Below are 7558 nucleotides of genomic sequence, written 5' to 3'. Positions count from 1 at the left end.
TTTCAGTGATTTTAAAGCTCATGGTCTCTTTAAAAACCCAACATCAAGGCTGGTGAGATGGCTCAGTATTAAGAGCTTTGAAACTCTTGCACCCACATGATGGCTCACAACCATGCATAGGCATATACACAGTGTACATGCATGTATACACACACACACATACATACAGGCAAAATATTCACACGCACAAAACAAAATAAATCCAAAATTTTTATAAATAAAATCCAGGGGCTAGAGAGATGGCTCAGTGGTTAAAAGCACTGGCTGCTCTTGCAGATTCCTAGCACCCACATGGTGGCTCATAACCATCAGTAACTCTGGTTCCAAGTTATCGGATGTTCTTTTCTGACCTCTGCAGGCACCACAAACACACACACATACACACACACACATACACACACAGATACACACACACATGCACACACAAACACACACACACGTACACACACACAACACACAGTGTACTTACATAAATGCAAGTAAAACACACAAAAATATACAAAATAATAAATAATAAATCCAAATTCTGATAACTGTGTGCTCCTGTAAAAGCCCAAACAAGTTACATACTTTCTTATTCCAAGAGGGAAGGACCAGGCCACAGTTCTAATCAAACCAAACCAAAACCCACACTCAACAGTGTGACAATCTGTGTCCATCTGGAACTCGCTCATGATTTTTCTGGGCTCAAATGACTTGACTCTCTTTGCCTCCTACTATCAGTCTCTCTCTTGACCCCTTCAACCCTGAGCTTTCCCCTGCTACTGAGGCTGTCTCTTCACCTCGCTTCTCAGGGTGCTACTCAGCTGCTCTCCATGACCCCTTCATGCCTTCAAAACCAGTACCACCTGAGACACTCTTATACATTACCCAGGTCGGCCAGCTTGGGATGCAGACTCCGCCCACTCTGGACCACAGCTTCTGTGTGCTGACCCAGAGGAATTACATCCCAGAAGATTTCACTTCACTATCGCTGCTCTTTTATTAACCACCGCTGATTCTTCCATCCCAGTTGACCAGAAACTACAGATTTTTCATCCAAAATCTCACAGGAATGGCTCCAATAGAGTCTTTGAGGGACTCTCAGACATCCCTCTGAAGCCTCACAAGTCAGGCCCCCATTATCTGCACTGCTCTCAGCACTCTGTATATTCCAAGATCCCAGAGAACATCCACTAAGCTCTGAGCACTCCATGGCCTTTATAGTGGCCTATTATTTGTGTTTTAATAAAGCTTGCCTGAAGGTCAGTGCAAAGCAGCCACACTAGTCAGCCATACAGGCCAGGCAGAGGTTGCACACACCTTTGATCCCAGCAGCCACACTAGTTAGCCACAGAGGCTGGGCGTGCACAAGCCTCTAATCCTAGCACTAGAGAGGAATATAAGACAGGAGGAGATAAGTCTCGTGCTCAGTCTCATTCTGAGCACTCATGGAGGCAAGATAGCTGCTTTGGTCTGAGGTAGAGGTAAAAGCTAACAACTGGCTGCTTTGCTTTTCTGATCATCAGGCTGAACACCAGTGTAAGTATCTGGGTGCTAAAGGCCTTTCTAGCCCAAGGCATCAAATGCTTCCACCATTTCCCAAAACAACATGGTCAGGACCACTAATAGCAACACTTTTTAGTACCAATTTCTCATCTAGTGTGCTTTCTGTCACTGAGACAAAATACTGACTGAAGATAGTTGTGTTTACCCTCTTATTCTTTCGTGGGCCCGCCACCCAGCTCCCAAGCAAACATACATGGAGATCTTTTCTTAACTTATAAATGACCGGCTTCAGCTTGGCTTGTTTCTAGCCAGATTTTCTTAACATAAATGATCCTGTTTATTTTTTGCCTCTGGGCTTTTAACTTTCTCTATTTCTGTATATCTTTTCTTTCTTTCTGCGTCTGACTGTGTGGCTGGGTAGCTGGCCTCTGAAGTCCTCCTCCTCCTTCTCTCTCTCCTCAATCTTTTTCTTCCCAGGTTTCTCCTTCAATTTAGTCTCTCTGCCTGTCAACCCCGCCTATCCTTTCTCCTGCCTTGCTATTGGTCATTCAGTTCTTTATTTGACCAATGGCCATTCAAATCTTTGTTAGACCAATCAGGTGTTTTAGACAGGCAAAGTAACACAGCTTCACAGAGTTAAACAAATGGCAACATAAAAGAATACAACATATCCTTGTATCACTAAACAAATGTTCTACACCATAAACAAATGCAACACATCTTAAAATAATATTCTACAACAATTGACCCATAGCAATTTCAAGGTGTGGGAGAGGTGGGAGTTGTTACAGGTTACAATTCATCACTGGGGGAAGCCAGGGCAGGAACTCAAGTCAGGGTCTTGAAGGCAGGAAGTGAAGCAAAGGCAATGGAGGAGTGCTGATTACTGAATTGCTCCCCAAGGCTTACTCAGCCTGCTTTCTTAACCGAGAATCAACTTCCCAGGAGTGGCACAGTCAAACAACACATAGCAATCAAGGCAGTGCTCCAAGGACATGCCCACAAATCAATCTGATGGGGACAATTTCTCAGTCCAGACTCCTCTTCTAAGGTGTGTGTTGGGTTGACAAAAACAGTGACATCAGGGCCATCGACTCTCACCAAATGAGGAAACTAAAACTCAGGGGACCCTGAAAGGTGCAGACATTTGCACAGTTAACTGGCAAAGGGCAAAGCTGGTGTTGAATCTGAGGCTGACATTTGCACTGGGCAGTGAGGGTCAGTAAAGAAGAGTTTATGATGGTAGTCGCAGTTTAGGATGATAGAAAGTTCTAGAAATGCAGTCTCTGCTGCAGGGCAATGCAAATGTGCTTAATGCCACAAACTATGCACTTAACAAAGATTACCATAATAGCCACTGTTCAATAGTAAATATACAGTTGATATCAAAGTATTTTAAGAATTTATTAGCAAATTCTCAGCAGATTTTGACATTAGATATGAGATATCCTCTACCCTGTACCCCATTAACATGCCAATGATATAAAGCCCCAAGGTGGGGAAAATGAAGAAACAAAGAACCAGAGATTCCTGCCTTCAAACTCATGAACTGTGTGACCTGGACAGGCTGTAGAGCCTCTCTGTGCCCATTTGTTAAGACATCCCTCTCTGGGTCTCAACGAGTTCAACCAAGTCAGAGACAGCATTGCTCACAGGGCAGCAACTCCCTCAGCCTGCCTCACTAGCTCTGCCAGGTCCAAGCCATAGGCGCCACTGGCCATTCTGCACAAAAAGGTAGGGCAGGGCTGTGTTCCAATAACTTTCTTGACAAGAGTACCAGCTGTCAATGCTGCTGTGGACCCTGGTGCTTGGTAAGAGCTTTGCTACAATGTTCTAAGAACTAGAACATCTGCCAGTCCACTATGCAAACTCATGAGACGCCTAACACTTCCTGGGCAGTTCTGGAAAAGTGCATCAAAGCCAGAGCCAAGAGCAGGATGCCATCCCTGACCCCATCACCTCCTGTACTCTGTGCTGTCCTCAGAATGCTGGCTTTCTCTCATCTACATCCAGCCAGGGCCTTTCCTTCATCTTATCTTATGTGTATGAATGTCTCCCTGTGGGTATTCCTGAGCCAGCGCCAGAAGAGGCCAGGAAGGGGCATAGAACCTCCTGGAATTGGAATTGCAGATGGTTGTGAGTTGGCATATAGGTGCTAGGAACCCAACCCAGGTCTTCTACAAGAGCAGCAAGTGCTCTTAACTGCTGAGCCATCGCTCCAGACCCCCAGCCAGGGTTTTGATCCCACATGCAATTATCTCTCCCAGCTCATCACTGTCCTTGTGTTCACTTCCTTCCTGCCTCCTCCACTCTCAGAGCTTACCTTCCACCCCCACATGCTCCTGCAGCCTGTAGCCCCTGTGCCTTCAGCTACCCATGGAACCACATAAGCCAAGCAAGCATTTCCCCAATGGAGTCAGGGGATTGCTGGCCAGCTCAGGATCGTCTTTTCCCCCTCAGATTAGATTACAGCAGCCCTGATGGCTAGGAGGATATTATGGTGGCATGTTTCCACAGAAAGCAGGGAGAAGGTACCTCAAACCTCACGCTACCCCACAGGAAGGTGGCGATACACTGCAGGGGTCAGCGTCCAGGTCATGGAGGGCCTGCTCCACCTCTTCTCATGATCTCTACCTGCACAGGCCCTGTGTGGCTATAATAAGAGCCGTCACTGCAGAAGTGGGAGGTAGAGCCCTGCAAGCTGCCCTCCTTATATAACCCTCACTCCCACAGAGCATAGAGACTGGGTGTCTTGCCTGGAGACACAGAACCACCGTGGAGACCTGAGTTCACCTCGCCCATTACTGTTTCTTAGGATCATCAGCTTAGCTGGAGAAGGACAAAAGAGAGCTGCCAGCATGGGCATCTGCCCTACTATCGAGCTAAAGGAAAGGACACAGCTTGTCACAAACTTACCATCACAACCATTTGCTAAGAGGGCTACACCTCTGATCCCCCCAGACAGCATAGCAAAAGAGAAACATTGTCTCCATTTATACCCAAAATGAAGAGTGAGAGAGTTTAGTCCTCTTGCCCAAGACCTTGCAGCAGTAAGAATCAGGACATAGACGAGTCTGGTGGATACATCCCGTCACCTTGGAGGAAGAGATCCACCCAAGAGAATGGGGATCATAGTAATAATCTCCTTAAGGGAGAACCTCAATCCAAAAGCCCAGGTGGAAAATGCCTGCCAGTTCCAGTTAAGCAGCACACTGGGTTCTAAGACATCTCAGTTCCCCAGATCCCTAGTGGGCTAGATCTGTATAAGGGGGAAACCACACGAATCCTGTTGCTGCATATGTGTATGAGGCTCTGGGAGGTACAGACAGGGAGTCACACAGTCTGGTAAATGAAAAGAAAACCACAAGAATGTAACTCAAGTGTAAAACCTTGACAAAAGGGGGACATTATTCTAGAGAAAGAGAAAAATTTAGAAAACTTGTATGCAAACACATCCACGGAATACAAAAGTGGCTGAGACAGGACAGCAGAAAAGGGATTCGGTGGGTCAGGGAAGACAACAGTGGGGACCGTGGGACTCTGCAGATGGTTTGTGGTCTCATCTCCTGGGACCAGGGACCTTTTGAGGATTTCTTGTTGTGAAAAGGGCAAGGTGAAAGCACCTCCACTCCTGGGAAGACCCCAGCAATCTGACCTGGAGCGAGGTCCCACAAGCATGTTCCAGCAATCCTCAACATCACAACTGAACCCACAAAACGAGCTTCCAGCACCACCACACTTCCAACCAGTCCCTCCCAGTTGTCCCGCCCAGCTGATGGAACTGCCACCAACCAGACCTCTGTCCCTGAGAAACAGCCAGCTCCTCCTCCAGCCTTATTTACACATCAGAAACGCCCAAGTTACTGGAGGTGACACCAGGTGTGGTTGGCCTTACCCTCTTCACCTAGGCTGGTTTGGGAGGCGCAGCCATCCACCGTGAAGGCCCAGGGTGACAGGCCCTGCCATAACAGGAAGCTTGAGCTGGCAAGGAGCTCCTTTCTACTCTACTTTGTTCTACAAGGAGCTGGCCAGATGAATGAAGGGCGTGCCCAAAATGGGAACAGCACAGCAAAGTCCAAGGTCAGTGTGTCTGAGTACACACTAAAGGCAGGTGGCTGAGCACCGGCCAGAGCCAGCAGACCTTATCTTTGAGCCTGCTGCACAGAGCGGACAGGCGGAGAAGGAAAGAGAGTGCTGGAAGGGGAGCGAAAAGGCTCCAGCCTGGCCAGTGGTCTAAAAGGGCCTATCGAGATCCCGCAGCTGGGAGGATGGAATGATGGACAGAAGGCCTAGGAAAGCGCAGCTCCCTAACACCGGCCGAAAGGTCGACGGCCTGATAGCCAGGAACACAGCATGGTAACCGGCGAGGTGCCCTGCACCGCGGAGCCCATCCTGGTACCTGCCCCGAACGCCGGTGCACCCGGGAAGCGCCGCTGGGCACAGGGTGGGTACCAGCCTTTCTTCGCAGCGCCCCAGCCTTCTCCCCGGCGCACACGTGGGCGGAGCGGCGCGAGGGTGTGCGTAGCCCGGCAGCCGCAGCGTGTGCATTGCGTGGGGTGGGATACCTCCAGGACGGCCTCTCCCTGCCGGTCACCCCTACAGACCCTGGGCTCCACCTAGGCGGGGACCTGAAGGACAGAAAGCCGCCGGCCAACCACGCCCCCTCCGCGCCACTCACTGAAGCCGGGGGAGGGGGGGGAGGGTTTCTCTCCCACTCCTCAGCCCCTGAGCGTAAAGGGGGAGACTAGTGGAAAGCGGGGTGACGTGAGCGACACAGGGGAGCCAGGGACCAGTGTCGGGGAGCGCCGCGGCCACAAGAAGAATTGGGGGTCTGGAGAGAGTGGGGGAGGGGAGATGGGCGGGGCCGGGAAGTGGGAATAAGCGGTGCAGGGCTGTCGTGAGGGGTGCGGAGGCTGGGGGTGGGGGTCGGACAGGCAGCACCGGCAAAGGTGCCCCCGTCGCAGGGTCCGCCCACTGGGTGAGGTGTCCTGGGCCCTCTCCTTCCGCGGCACACCTGTACCCACCTGCTTGACGCTCGGACCTGAGCCGGGCAGCAGCCGAGCGCCGCATTCTCCGGCCGCCCCCTCCCCGCGCGTGCCTATGCTGCTGTCGCTGTCTCTGCCGCCGCCTTAGAAGGGACGAGATAGGACAGAAAATGAATGCATACAAAAAAATAAAAATAAAGAAAACCTAGACCATAGCCAAGGAGGCTCGGCCCGCTGGGGACCCTTGCGCGATGCGGGGACGGCGAGGACGGGCACCGCACACTAGCGGCTGCAGTTCGGTGGGCGCCGGGCGCCGGCTCCCAGTGCGGCCCCGCCCCCTCCCGCATCTTTTCTTCGATTGGTGCATCCTCCCGTCAGTCAGTAGGGAGGGCGTGGCGTCCTCCCAGCCCGGGGCGAAAGCCCAGAGCGGTGGTCAGCTCTTGGCGCAGGCGAGCGTGCGCATTGGGTTGGGAAGGCCTGGGGGCTGTTAGTCCGGACCTCCGGCCATCGCAGTCAGGAGCAACACTGGGGAACCTGTCTCAGACCCGTGAAGCTCGCGCCCTGCCTGAAGAGGCCTCATACTCCGGGATGGTGACCAACCTGGGAAAGGTGATGCGATGGTGGTGTATCTGCCCCCGCTTTGTGCTAATGGGAAACCTGAATATCGGAGGATAGAGCGAAATGTTCAAGGTCACAAGTGGTAAGCAGAAGACGCAGGATTCCAATGGTTCTGACATCTTCCATCATTGAGCAAAACAGCACCAAGCCTACTTCATGACAATGCGATGTGGTAACCGAGGTCTTGCAGGAGAGTAGGGTTTAGCAAGGCAGAGATTCATTTGCTCAGTGTCGGTCTACAGATATGTATTGAGAACCTACTGTGTTGTCCCTAAGTTCTAAGGATACCATAGTGGACAAACCATCAATGATGGGGAAGAGCATCCATCCCCAGGGAACAGCGTCTAAAGACACTGTGGTATACTTGAGACTCTGAGAAAGAACGTCTGCATCAAGGCAAGACTGGAAAGGTGAGAAAGAAGGGACGGTCAGAGGCCGGCACTTTGAAGTCTTAGGAGCTGTGAAAA

At 50.9% G+C, this 7558-nt stretch overlaps 1 protein-coding gene across 7 annotated transcripts in view; it reads right to left on the bottom strand.

Annotated features, from left to right (window-relative positions):
- Window positions 1-6799, bottom strand: part of Jakmip1 (janus kinase and microtubule interacting protein 1) — a 121583-nt gene extending 114784 nt beyond the window's left edge. For 4 of the 7 annotated variants that reach the window (XM_026788641.1, XM_026788647.1, XM_026788650.1 and 1 more), the window contains exon 1: window positions 6513-6799. The gene's annotated coding sequence lies outside the window, so the exon portion shown is untranslated. Of the gene's footprint in view, window positions 1-5383; window positions 5860-5887; window positions 6033-6512 lie in introns of those variants that run through there. The other 3 variants (XM_026788649.1, XM_026788642.1, XM_026788643.1) reach the window with 3 other exon arrangements.
- Between the last annotated feature and the right edge of the window lie 759 nt (window positions 6800-7558).

Source organism: Microtus ochrogaster, unplaced genomic scaffold (assembly GCF_000317375.1).
Source record: "Microtus ochrogaster isolate Prairie Vole_2 unplaced genomic scaffold, MicOch1.0 UNK5, whole genome shotgun sequence".
Lineage (NCBI taxonomy): Eukaryota > Metazoa > Chordata > Mammalia > Rodentia > Cricetidae > Microtus > Microtus ochrogaster.
The sequence above is the reverse complement of the archived record's forward strand: the minus strand, read 5'-3'. Positions and strand labels throughout refer to the sequence as shown.